Source organism: Tupaia chinensis, unplaced genomic scaffold, assembly GCF_000334495.1.
Source record: "Tupaia chinensis unplaced genomic scaffold, TupChi_1.0 Scaffold000037_9, whole genome shotgun sequence".
In the NCBI taxonomy this organism is placed as follows: Eukaryota; Metazoa; Chordata; class Mammalia; order Scandentia; family Tupaiidae; genus Tupaia; species Tupaia belangeri.
In genome coordinates, this window is record NW_006159492.1 from 461,584 (window position 1) to 475,807 (window position 14,224).

Genomic DNA, 14,224 nt, shown 5'->3' on the forward strand with positions numbered 1-14,224 from the left:
ATGGATTGTAGAGGGTGGGTTGAAGAGAATCAGGGAAGACACATTTAACAGACACAAGAATGTAAGGTTCATTGTTGAAAATGGTGTATATAGTAATATTCCCGATTTGATTATCATCCACCACATGCATACTTTGAAAAACCAACTGTATGACATAAATATTTCAGAAAATTAAATGTAAGTAGAAAAATACTAAATAAATAAAAGTAAGCTTAGGGCCAGACAGTGATGCAGTAGTAAAATACAAGGTTCTGTTCATCCCTGAATATGCCCAGCACACAGGTGCCCATGATCTGGGGACGGTTTAAGCTGGGGATGGATTGCCACATCAAGACCCTCTTGCAGTGCTGTCTCTCTGTCTCTCTCTTTCTCATGAAAGAAATAAACATAATGAAAAAAAATGTGGTTGACTAAAAGCAGTTGGGGGTACAACAGGTGACATGGTGGTTAAGGCGCTGGACTCCCACATGGTCAACCACAAGTCAAGTCCTAAACTTGAAGATTTGCTTTCTCACTTTCTCTCTCTCTGTCTGCTGAGTGTACATGCCCTATACCAAATTTAAAAATAATAACAATAAATAAAAATTTTAAATTAATAATCCTTTTTTTAAAAAAGTCAGTAACAAATGAGTTCATAGTGCATGATTGTGTTGATACAAAATTCTGAAAATTTTAAACTAACCTATAGTGACATGATGAAGATTTCATTGGTTGCTTTCTCTCTCTCTGTCTGCTGAGTGTACATGCCCTATACCAAATTTAAAAATAATAACAATAAATAAAAATTTTAAATTAATAATCCTTTTTTTAAAAAAGTCAGTAACAAATGAGTTCATAGTGCATGATTGTGTTGATACAAAATTCTGAAAATTTTAAACTAACCTATAGTGACATGATGAAGATTTCATTGGTTGGTGACACCAGGGACTAGATGAAAGAGTAGGCTCAAAGGAAAATTTTGATATAATAGAATTCTATGTTGATTGTAGTAGTGGATTCATGGGTGTGTATATTTGCCAAAATTCATTTAATTGGGGACCAGCAGATGGCGTAATGGTTATGTCACTGGACTCCCACATAGTCATCCACAGTTTGAGTCCCAGAACTGGTGACTTCAAACATGCCAGGCATGTGTACATGCACGCCCAAAATCCTGAGAGGAGAATGGAGGAGAAGGGACTGTAGCATGGCCATTCCCTCTTGGGGGGACAGGGGGTTCTCATTTTTTGTCTCTATCTCTTTTTGTCTCTCCATTTCTCTGTCTCTCTGATAAGTGCACACACCCTATACCAAAAATCTCTCTTTAAAAAAAAAAAAAATCACTGGGGACCAGCAATTGGTGTAATAGCTATGTCGCTGGACTCCCATGTAGTCAACTGCGGTTCGAGTCCCAGACCTGGTGGTAAGTCACACCAGGTGTGTGTGAGTGCATGCCTAAGATCCCAAGAGAATGGAGGAGAAGGGATTGTGGCGTGGCCATCCCCCCGGGGGGTGATTTCTCGCTTTCTGTCTCTCTGTCTCTCTCTGTCTTGCTGGTGAGTGCAAACACCCTATAGCAAAAACTTCTCCAAAAATAAAATAATAATAATTGAATTGTCCACTCTAAGTTGATTTGCTTATTGTCCATAACATATGTGCCAATAAAAACAATTTTTAAAAATATAATAAGGGACCTGCAGTTGGCATGGTGGGTAAGGTGTTGTACTCCCACATGGCCAACTGTGGTTTGAGTTCTGGACCTAGCAGTTTGCTTTCTTACTTTCTGTCTCCCCCCCGGTCAAATTTTTTTTTTCTCTCTTTTTTCTGAGAGGTTTTTTTTTCACTATAGGGCGCGTGCGCTCGCCAGACAGACAGAGAGAGACATAGAGACAGAAAGCGAGAACACCTGAACACATGTCAGGTGTTCCTCTATGGAAACTAAATGTATGTTCAAGAAGAAACAAACAAGTTTATTAATTTTGACTACTACTGTCTTCTCTCATTAAATATAAACTTATACTTCGCATGATGTTCTCCTAAAAATGGAATCCCTGAAAACAGAACATTAAATGAAGCCTACTCATGCCTCACAGTGGACGTATCCATTTCCTGGATAACAAGTGTTTGGAAACCACACTTCTAATTATTCTTCAAACATATACACACACACACACACACACACACACATACCCAGAGAACACTAAGAAAAACCCTATGGCAAAAAAACAAACAAACAAAATATATATATATAAAATTCCACTAAATATGCATATCTTATATATTGTATATTGGTTCTCTTGTAGTGAACACAGAAACTATATATCCAAGTACTAGAGCAAATGACAAAATATAAATAAAAGTTATGTTTAAGGACATAAAACAATTAGTACATAGTCCTAAAAACAATATTTAGTAAAAAATGAAACATCAAACAGAATAGACTAAATTTCTATCAAGCACTAAATTGATAAACAATATGTAATATAATTATGCAATGCAATCATATTCAGTAATAAAAAAAACTACTGACACACACAATAAGATGACTGGATCAAAAATATTATGATGCAAGGAAAAAAATAAATAGAGTTAAGAAAGAACCTATAGAATGAGATAAAAAAAAAAATTCACAAACTATGCCTCAGACAAGGGTTTGAAAATCATAATAGTTAGAGAACCTGATCAACTCAACTGCAGTAAAACTAACAATACAGGGACCAGCAGTTAGCGTAATGGCTATGTCACTGGACTCCCACGTAGTCGACCGCGGTTCGTGTCCCGGACCCGGTGACTTAAAACTCACGCTGGGCGCATGTGTGTGCGTGCCCAAGATCCCGAGAGGAGAATGGAGGAGAAGGGATTGCGGCGTGGCCATCCCCCCTGGGGGGTGATTTCTTGCTTTCTGTCTCTATTTCTCTCTCTGTCTGTCTGGTGAGCACACGTGCCCTATAGCGAAAACCTCTCCAAAAAAAAAAAAAAAAACCTAACAATACAATAAAAAACTGGACAAATGGGATGAACAGACAACTCTCCAAGAAAGACATACAAATGACCAGAAAGCATATGAAAAAATGTTCAGTATCTCTAAACACAAGGGAAATCCAAAACAAATGCACAATAAGATGTCACTTAACCCTAATCAGAATGGCTATAATAAAAATTTTAAAAATTAAAACTAAAAACTAAGAAAAATAAAAACTAAGAATGACAAGTGCTGATGAGGCTATAGTGAAAAGTGATCCTTCCTGCACTGCTGATAGGAATATAAATTAGTATAGCCGCTGTTAAAAACTACATGCCAATTCTTCAAAAATTTAAAAATAGAGCTACCTTATGAGGCATTAATTCCACTCCTTGGTATTTACCCAAAGGACAAGAAAACACTCTAAAAGACTTAAACATCCAGATTTATTGCAGCATTATTCACAATTGCTAAGTCATGAAAACAACCTAAGTACCCAGCAACTGATGACTGGATTTTTAAAAAATGTGGCACATATTCTCTCAATGGAATATTATTCACCTGTGAAGAATGAGACTCTGCCATCTGATACAAAATGGATGAATCTAGAGGATTTGCTCAATAAATAAGCTAGTCTGTTAAAGACAAAGATGGTATGGACCCACTCAATATATACCATATATCTACAATTCTATGTCAGATATTGAAAGATTCAAAGATACAATAGTAGGGAGGACAATCATAGATACTAGAGACTGCGTGAGAAGAGGATGGATTGGAGAGGGTGGGTTGAAGAGAATCAGGGAAGACACATTTAACAGACACAAGAATGTAAGGTTCATTGTTGAAAATGGTGTATATAGTAATATTCCCGATTTGATTATCATCCACCACATGCATACTTTGAAAAACCAACTGTATGACATAAATATTTCAGAAAATTAAATGTAAGTAGAAAAATACTAAATAAATAAAAGTAAGCTTAGGGCCAGACAGTGATGCAGTAGTAAAATACAAGGTTCTGTTCATCCCTGAATATGCCCAGCACACAGGTGCCCATGATCTGGGGACGGTTTAAGCTGGGGATGGATTGCCACATCAAGACCCTCTTGCAGTGCTGTCTCTCTGTCTCTCTCTTTCTCATGAAAGAAATAAACATAATGAAAAAAAATGTGGTTGACTAAAAGCAGTTGGGGGTACAACAGGTGACATGGTGGTTAAGGCGCTGGACTCCCACATGGTCAACCACAAGTCAAGTCCTAAACTTGAAGATTTGCTTTCTCACTTTCTCTCTCTCTGTCTGCTGAGTGTACATGCCCTATACCAAATTTAAAAATAATAACAATAAATAAAAATTTTAAATTAATAATCCTTTTTTTAAAAAAGTCAGTAACAAATGAGTTCATAGTGCATGATTGTGTTGATACAAAATTCTGAAAATTTTAAACTAACCTATAGTGACATGATGAAGATTTCATTGGTTGGTGACACCAGGGACTAGATGAAAGAGTAGGCTCAAAGGAAAATTTTGATATAATAGAATTCTATGTTGATTGTAGTAGTGGATTCATGGGTGTGTATATTTGCCAAAATTCATTTAATTGGGGACCAGCAGATGGCGTAATGGTTATGTCACTGGACTCCCACATAGTCATCCACAGTTTGAGTCCCAGAACTGGTGACTTCAAACATGCCAGGCATGTGTACATGCACGCCCAAAATCCTGAGAGGAGAATGGAGGAGAAGGGACTGTAGCATGGCCATTCCCTCTTGGGGGGACAGGGGGTTCTCATTTTTTGTCTCTATCTCTTTTTGTCTCTCCATTTCTCTGTCTCTCTGATAAGTGCACACACCCTATACCAAAAATCTCTCTTTAAAAAAAAAAAAAATCACTGGGGACCAGCAATTGGTGTAATAGCTATGTCGCTGGACTCCCATGTAGTCAACTGCGGTTCGAGTCCCAGACCTGGTGGTAAGTCACACCAGGTGTGTGTGAGTGCATGCCTAAGATCCCAAGAGAATGGAGGAGAAGGGATTGTGGCGTGGCCATCCCCCCGGGGGGTGATTTCTCGCTTTCTGTCTCTCTGTCTCTCTCTGTCTTGCTGGTGAGTGCAAACACCCTATAGCAAAAACTTCTCCAAAAATAAAATAATAATAATTGAATTGTCCACTCTAAGTTGATTTGCTTATTGTCCATAACATATGTGCCAATAAAAACAATTTTTAAAAATATAATAAGGGACCTGCAGTTGGCATGGTGGGTAAGGTGTTGTACTCCCACATGGCCAACTGTGGTTTGAGTTCTGGACCTAGCAGTTTGCTTTCTTACTTTCTGTCTCCCCCCCGGTCAAATTTTTTTTTTCTCTCTTTTTTCTGAGAGGTTTTTTTTTCACTATAGGGCGCGTGCGCTCGCCAGACAGACAGAGAGAGACATAGAGACAGAAAGCGAGAACACCTGAACACATGTCAGGTGTTCCTCTATGGAAACTAAATGTATGTTCAAGAAGAAACAAACAAGTTTATTAATTTTGACTACTACTGTCTTCTCTCATTAAATATAAACTTATACTTCGCATGATGTTCTCCTAAAAATGGAATCCCTGAAAACAGAACATTAAATGAAGCCTACTCATGCCTCACAGTGGACGTATCCATTTCCTGGATAACAAGTGTTTGGAAACCACACTTCTAATTATTCTTCAAACATATACACACACACACACACACACACACACATACCCAGAGAACACTAAGAAAACTCCATTGCCTTTTGTGTATAGAGAAGTCATTCTGGAGGAATTTAATTGAAGTATCCACAGAAAAGAATTGTCCTTAGTTACTAAAGAGCGCTGACATTACCCAAACCACTGACTCTGCTGTCTAAGGACTATTTGGAAATTAAAGTGAAATTTTCAGGATTGAAATTGAAATAGAACAAAGGAAGCATTCAAAATCTTTTATGAAAAGGAAGACGTTAGACTTCTGAGCCACGGGGAAAAAATACAATCACATACATCTCTGTATCATCACAGCAAGGGAGATAGTTAAGCAACTCTTATGCCACGACTGTGGGTAGGGATGAGAACTTTTCTAAATAAGTAGATTTATTTCCATCAGGGCAGAAGAGAGTTTGAGGGGCCAGCAGGCGGTGTGGTGGTTAAGGGTGCTGGACTGCCACATGGCTGATTGCAGTTCAAGTCCCAGACCTGGCGGCTTGCTTTCTCAGTTTCCCCCACCCCTCTCTCTCTCTCTATGTCTCTGTCCATCTACAGTCAAATTAAAATAAATGAATAAAGTTAAATAAAACAATTCTAAAAAAAGAGTTTGAAAAGCAGTTTAAATTAAAATATTCCATCTTTTTTTCATCCACTCTTTTCAGGCACAGGGACAACAATCTCTAAAATATTTGTCTTCTTCATGAGAAGAAAATCTGGTCAGAAGCTGTTATAAACAAAGTCACCAAATTTTATAGCCCGTCTCATCAAAACATAAAACCTACCCCCCGCCCCCCCGAATCTGGACTTTCCCATGTAACTTACTTGACTAACGGGATATTAGCAAACAGGACACAATCGGAGGTCTGAGAAGGGCTTGAACCATGGTGTCGCCTGTTCCTCCTTTTGGAACCTCGCTGCTGTGTAAAGAAGTCCAGGCTGCCCGATTGGCTGCTGAAGATACGTGGTGTGGTCAACCACCGACTTCCAGATACGTGATTGAGGCCACCTGGGGTTAACGATGCAGGATAGCTCCCATGTGCATATGGGAGCTCTGATGACCTAAGAAGAACTACCCCGCCGAGGCCAATACCAGTTGCCAGTCTGCAAAAACAAGCCTAATAACTGGGTTTTAAGCCATTACATTTTGAAGTGGTTTGATACACAGAAAAAGCCAATAGACACACATCCTAACATGTAAGCCAACTTATAATTAAAACCTTTAAAGACTTCACAAATTTGATCTGAGGGTTCTCCCCTGTTCCTGTAAATCAGTTTCATCAGATCCGGGGTGCAGATGGGTAGACTGAGGCACAGTAAAAATGAGTGGATCTATAAGGTCTGAAGCCAAAGTCTGTGTGGGAAACAGAAACAGGATCCCCAAGGGCTAAAACTCCAAAGCCTTGAACCGAGAGGCTGGCATCATATAGGAATAATGTTTAAAACACACATGCAGCTGGGGAAGTGAGAGTGCTTGGGATAACCAGGCCTCAGCACTGGAGCAGACTTGTGGGAGTCCCCCTGTCTCCCATGAGGTGCCAAGAATTTTTCTTTAATTCCTGAATCTTGATCAGACACAAAGAAGGGATACCTCCTTGGAATACTGGCGGGCTCTGTGGCAGCTGCTGGATGCCAATCTACAGATACACGTCCGCACCAGTGCACAGAACCCACCCCGAGTGCAACCAGTGAAGATTCAAAACTAGAAGCATTATCCATAACCTGTCTCACTTAGTGAGCAGAAATGTTCTCATTTCTCTGTTGGCTTATTTGTCTGAGAAACTGAGCTGGGGCTCCTGGCTCCACTAGCTCTTCGTGGAAATGTTGGTCTTCTCAAACCCCATAGCTGTGATTGAAGATGCAGAAGCCCTCTCTCTGAGAAGCAAGGTACAATTAGAAGAAATGCAGCTGGCATGCTGTCTACAGGATACTATAACTTGATTAAAATCTTTAAGAGGAAGAAAAAGCTTGTTTATTTCTACAATGTCTCTCTTGCATAAGAGGTGGTTCCAGGAATAACTGGAAACAGCTTTAATTGAATTAGATCAATTTTCCCAAACCAACAACCCCCAAAAATAAGCAGACAATATGAAACACAGTGAAGAGTTATGGATACAGAGCTCAGAATAAGCCAAGTTCTAAAACAGTCTGGAAATCCTTTCAGGAGTTCTAGAAAAAGAAGCTGGAACATGCTTTTAAGAGCCATGGGAAAGAAAAATAAATAAATAACAAGATTATCCCCTTTATCTCCCAAGCCTTTTCTTCACTGAAGTTGGACCCAGGAAATTAGGCAGACCGAGATTACATTTCAAAAGTAGAAATCAGGATTCCCCAGAATAACTTGTATTATTTCTAGAGACAACTACAAAAAGACTGTAACACTTAACCTCTGTAAAAGTCAGCAGTCTATACAGCTCAACTTCCTGACCAGGAGACAGGCTGGTAAGCTCTGATCTGAACTTTTTTTTTCAAGAGAGATATTTGCTATAACGTACTTGAACTTGCGGGAGAGAGAGACAGAGAGACAGAGAGACAGAAAGTGAGAAATCACACCCCCTCCAAAGAAGATGATCTCGCTGCAATCCCTTCTCCAGTCTCCTCTTGGGATTTTGGGCACACACGCACACACACCAGGCATAACTTTTTTTTTTTTAAAGAATTATTCCATTTACTTTTATTTATTTACTTATTTTAATTTGACCAGAGAGGGACAGAGAGAGAGAAAGTGAGAAAACAAACCACCAAGTCTGGGACCTGAAATGCAGTCGGCCATGTGGGAATTCAGCACCCTTAACCACCACACTACCTGCAGACCCCTGGGCATGAGTTTTGTAAGTGGCCCGGTCTGGGACTCGAACCTAAGTCAATACATGGGAGTCCAGTGATGTAAGCATGTCGCCATCTGCTGGTCCCTAATCTGAATGGTTTTAAGCTCCTGCAAAGGGACTTTGAATTCCAAGTAGGTAAGAAGAAGGAAGACAGTCAAGGTTCCTATTTATTATCTGTTCCCTCATCATTAAAACATCAAGACAGCAAAAAAGGTAGATATTCAAAATTTCTCCCGTAAAGGAAGAATTGAAAAAAAGAGAAACAGAACTGAAGATAAAGCCTGTGTTTGGCTGTTAAATATCCCATGGTGAATTACTATGAAACTCTTCACAAGCCTTAAGAGATTAGGTAATTCAGGATATTTGTTCTGTTCAGGCAAATCAAGGGCTTGGGTGGTGGTAGCGTAGGATGGAGTAGAGAGCAGAACCCAGAACTTGGAGCTGAGACCCAGAGAGAAGGAGCATAATTAACCTAATCACCAAGAGCCAGACGAGAAGGTACAGGAGTCTGCTTACGAAAGGAGAGCAGAAAACTAATATTAGCCATTTTGTCACCAGCTGCTAAGCAACATTTGCCAAATAAAATAATTTGCTATAAGAATAAGTAAAGCTGAGGTCAACATATAGGCATTACATTATTGATAACATTTAAATGATTGATGTTTGCTAAACTGCAGAGAATAGCAAATAAAGAATTTCCAAGTTCTTTCTTGCCTGGTAGCTTCATTGTTAATATGTTACATTATGTTGTGAAAGAATACAATGTCATTTAAAATAGAAAATCCCTTTATTTAAGAACACCTCCCTCTAGGAAGATAGCTTGAAAATAGTAAAAACAAAAAATTAAACATTATGTTCATAAAGATATTTATTACAGATTTATTTATAGTAAAATTAAAGCAATCTAGAAAATATCCATCATACTGGAATGACCAAGAAAAATATGCACATCCATTGGATAGAATATGTTGTAGACAAAAAATAATTATGGCAAAAAATATATAAAAAAATAAACAACTATGCAGCAACACTGAAAAAGGTAAGGGTACTACATTCAGGGAAACAGCAACTCAGACCATCCATATGTTATATTATAATGAGGTCTGACGAAGAGGCAAATAGAGAAAGAGTTGGAGAAAGGATAACGAACACCTGCTTTTTCCTCGATTTTACATATTGAAAACAATACAGTAATATTATTATAGTTTAAAATGTATTTTTAAAAACTCCTTGGGCTTTAATTACAATAAATGGTATTCTTTTTTTGTTATGACACCGGGCCACTATGGTTACACATGATTATTCTATTACTACTACTATTATTATTATATTATATTACTAATTACTATCACATCATGAGATAAACATACTTCAGTTGTGCTTTAAAAAAAAAGAGAGAGAAAGCAACCATACAGCATCCACAAAAGCAATGTGTAAATATTTTAGCCAGCCTCATCAATGAAAAGGCACAATTTGAACACCCCAGGAGTAATTTACAATTGGTGGAATCATGGAGCACATCACACCCCCTTGAGTCTCCAGGGTCTCTAGGAAAAGTAAACCAGGGCTAGCATGGGGCATGGTGGTTAAGGCCCTGGACTCTCACATGGCCGACTGCGGTTTGAGTCCTGGACCTGTTGGCTTGCTTTCTCACACACTCTCTCTCTTGATGAGCACACATCCCCTATAGCAAAATTACAAAAACTAATAAAGTAATAATGATAATAATAATCATAATTAAATAAATAATTCTAAAAAAAAAGGTATAAACCAGGTTAAGGATGCAATTTACCTTCCCCTAGCACAAAACAAATCAGCACATTTTTTTTGCATCATGTAGCTAAGAAGCATATATTAACCACTTGATCCAACTAAGGAGAAAAACATTGTATATTTTGATTTAGACACATATAATCTAAGTGGCCCAAACTGAGAAAATACCCAACTGGTTTTCCCAAACACTCTATTTCTATATAATAACATAATACCATTTTCAAAAACAGAATAGGGGGAAAAAATTAAACACCCTTCTTCTCTGTGAATCTGAAAAATAATAATTTTTTAAAATGAGAAAAGAAAAAAAAAATTTCAAGCACAAATACGTCAATAGCACTAGCAGGGACAGCTGGGGCAAACTATGACCAGTTTCGCCCATCAGCCAACTCTTAGCTGGCTGCACTGGCCTCCCAGGCCTTTCTGCAGCTAACACATTAACGTGATCATATTAGCAAGCTAAGGATAGAATTTATAAAATGATGGGTCTGTGTTATAGCCACTACCACAATACACAAATGAAACTTTATTTACTCATTATTAATCTGAGCTTTTAACTTCTTGTTCTTGTTATGTCCTTAGTGAGAAAATCAGGGATTACCTATAATTAGGGCTTGCTTCTAAAACCAGCAGCAGGGTCAAAATAAAATAGAAATATTATTTTATTTAATAGCAATATCCCCTATGCTGCTATACCTCATCCCCAATTTTCCTTCTGAGTATTCACTAATAATTAATGTTTGGCAATGAAAGTGATTTTTTTTTAAATGGATCTATATAGCAACATTCAACTAACTAAGAACCTAGACCTTTTCTGGATGAAGTCAAATCACTTAAGTTGACTCTATTTTCCATTAATACCCTGGAGCTGCCTGTAATATTACCCTTGAATATCTGCCACGGAACCATCTTCCTGGTGAGAGTTTTACTATATGATGCTTTTAATACCATTCTGTGGAGACCAAGAGGTTTACTTCTCCATGGCAAACAGTCAGGTTTTAATCAATAGCATGACCAGGCTGTAGTAAATACTTAGTGAGATAATGTATTTGAAATTTTAAAAAAGCAGGAAAACATGATTACTGAGAAGCTGCTCTCAATGACTAGTGAAAAGTAATGTCTGTTTTAGCGGTTAATTTCTCTAAAAGTCAATCTGTACAAATTATTAATTATTTTTAATGTAGCATTTAATACTTCTACTAGAAGTAATTATTTCATGATTATTTAGTGCCACGGGAATCATCCATTTGACTCCAGAGAAAAGTAAAAATAAAAGCCAAATTAAAAGCTCAAATTCCAAAATAAAAGTTAAAGATGGTTATGGTATATATTTATATTTAAAGAGGTATTTTCTTCTGAAAATGTAACTGCTCTTTTAGGGAGGTAAGATTTTCAAATTGTCAGACCCTATTCTGATGTCATTAACAAAGAGCTTTGTAGGTTATTTAAAAAAATAAACAAACAAACAAAAAAAAAAAAAAAAACAAAGAACAAGCCCTAAATAGGGGTAATGTTATATAATATACATTTATTTAAAATCTGACAAATATAATCTACTTAATGTAATATCCCATTTCTAAATTACTCTTTCTGGTTAAGTATAGAAAATTCTTATCTATTTTAAATGCATTTGACTTCCATTAAAGAACTTTTGAATCAACCACACAGAACATTCTGACATCCATTATCTTCAATCTCTTTCAGAAACTGAAGATAAATATATGTTCTTGGTCCAGGCTGGTAGCTTGGGCAGCAGCAAACTAAACTATAGTGCTGGAAGCTGCCTAGTCCTGCTGGAAGCTGCCTGGTCACAAGTTTGAATCCCTGGGTCATCCTGAAAATGCTCCAGGCAGCTGGATCCTGACTAAGGTGCTAAAAAACTGGTGGGCTGGGAAGGGGGTCACCGCCTAGCAGGGCCCTGTAAGAGTACTGCTCTCTCGGCCCTTCTCTGTGTCTCCCTGCCATGTATGTGTACATGCTATCATGAATAATATCAAATATATATTTATATATGTATGTATATTAGTACACAGCTTCTCATCTACAATTCCAAATGTGTATAAAAAATTGTAAGTAATTTCCTTCTTCATGCTGTAATAATAATCAACTCAGTTATGTATCTAAAAACCTTCGTATATTGTGTCAGGTAACTTAGGCTAACGTAGTGGGTTGTCAGAAAAGTCATGACATATTTTTGTAGGCAAAAATGCATCATGACTTTTCCGATGACCAAATATAATTTCAAGTCTCCAAATACTTTCATGAAAAATTGTAAAGGAAAATTGTCTGTTTTAAGAAATCAGATAAATTATGGTTTTATTTGCATTTAATAGCAGAATGTCATATTTCTAAGGCACAAGGAATACTAAGGGTTTGCCAAAGTAAAACGTAAAAATTTCATAGGGTAATGGTTTTACAATTAAGAGCATCTCCTGCCAAAATAGACAGCAATTGCAAATTCCCCAGATTTAAAGAGAATCCAGGGTGCGTTTGATGCTCATGGCTTTGATGAAGCAGTATTGAATCGACAGCTTCACAATGCTAGAAAATCAACTTGGCTTTTTTCATTTTTTTGTTTTTTCGTTCACTGACTAGATCAATTGTTTTGGCTTTAAGAAGAGGCAGCTTCAATTAAAGATAATGGCTACTTGGCTTGAATGAAGACTAAAAGCCGAGACTCTAATGTAAGTTCCAAAACACTCAAAAAACAAACAAGGTAGTCTTGAAGATAGTACCTTTCACAGGCAAAGCCTGAGTTCTTTTTCAATTAAAGCTAGCTGCAAAAAGCTAAGGTGTCAGAACTGCATTCCAAATGTACAGGCCTTCTTTGGCTCTAAGAGATGGTGAGCAGTTATTGTCTTAAACCAAATGGAAACCTGAACTGACACCGGTTCGATCTGGTCAATGCCGACAGAAAGCACCTCAGAAAAATCCCGAAATTTCCCTCTGCTGGCCTGACTTGTCACTGGCTCAGTTCCATTTGACCTTCCTAGGTAAAGGTACCTACAAAAAGAACAACTCTTTTCAACATTTATCCGAGAAAGAAGAAACTCAGGTCTTTATTCGAGCTACAGTTTGTAAATGCACCATGATGGCACTCACTTCCTTTCCAAAGAAAAAGATACAGATGGTTTAAAAAAAAAATAAAAGTCTTTGTGGGAATAGAAGAAACATAGTCCTAGAAAACTTACTTGGAGATAAAAATATGATTATTGTTCACTGCTTCACAGATGTTGATTATTTTAGTTAAATCTGCTTCTCTCTGTCTCTCTCCCTGAGTGATAATTTAATCACATGGCATTAAAATAGACAAAATATAAATTCTGTGAATTCAAAGGAGTAAATGCAGCCCGTAAAAGCATCTCTATTATTTGAAAACACGGCCCATTCTTATTGCTAATACAAAGATCGCAAACTGGGGCAAGTTGGAGTCAAGCCTATTTACTGCTCAGTTTACACAGGTGCCATCACAGACAACGGAGCACACCACAGAAAGCAAGACCAAATTCAGCAGAAGTTAGAATTATTAAAACCAGATACCCTGACAGTCACTCTCCAAGGGGAAAATAGCCCTCGTCCTACACGTACATTCAAAGAGTGGGGGAGACAGGGAAGGCAACAGAATAAATAAGAAGCCAGAGTCCTGCTCTTTGGAAAAATGAATCTTTCTATATCGACAGAATTCTACATGGACTGTGATTCTCAGAAATCCGAGTGCATTTCGAGAGCATAGACACAGAGCAGCACAGCCACCTACCATGACTCTCACGAACATCTGTTGAAAGAATAATTGGTGAGGGAAAAAAGCCTGTGCACCCTTTTTAAATCTAATTTTAGTCCTGGGTAAGAAACCAACAAACAGAATATGAATTAAGTGTGTTCCTTTCACAAAACCACACAATCTTATAAACCCACAAATCATCGAAAAAAAAAAAATTGCATTGTCTTTGAATTTCAACCTCTCCAGT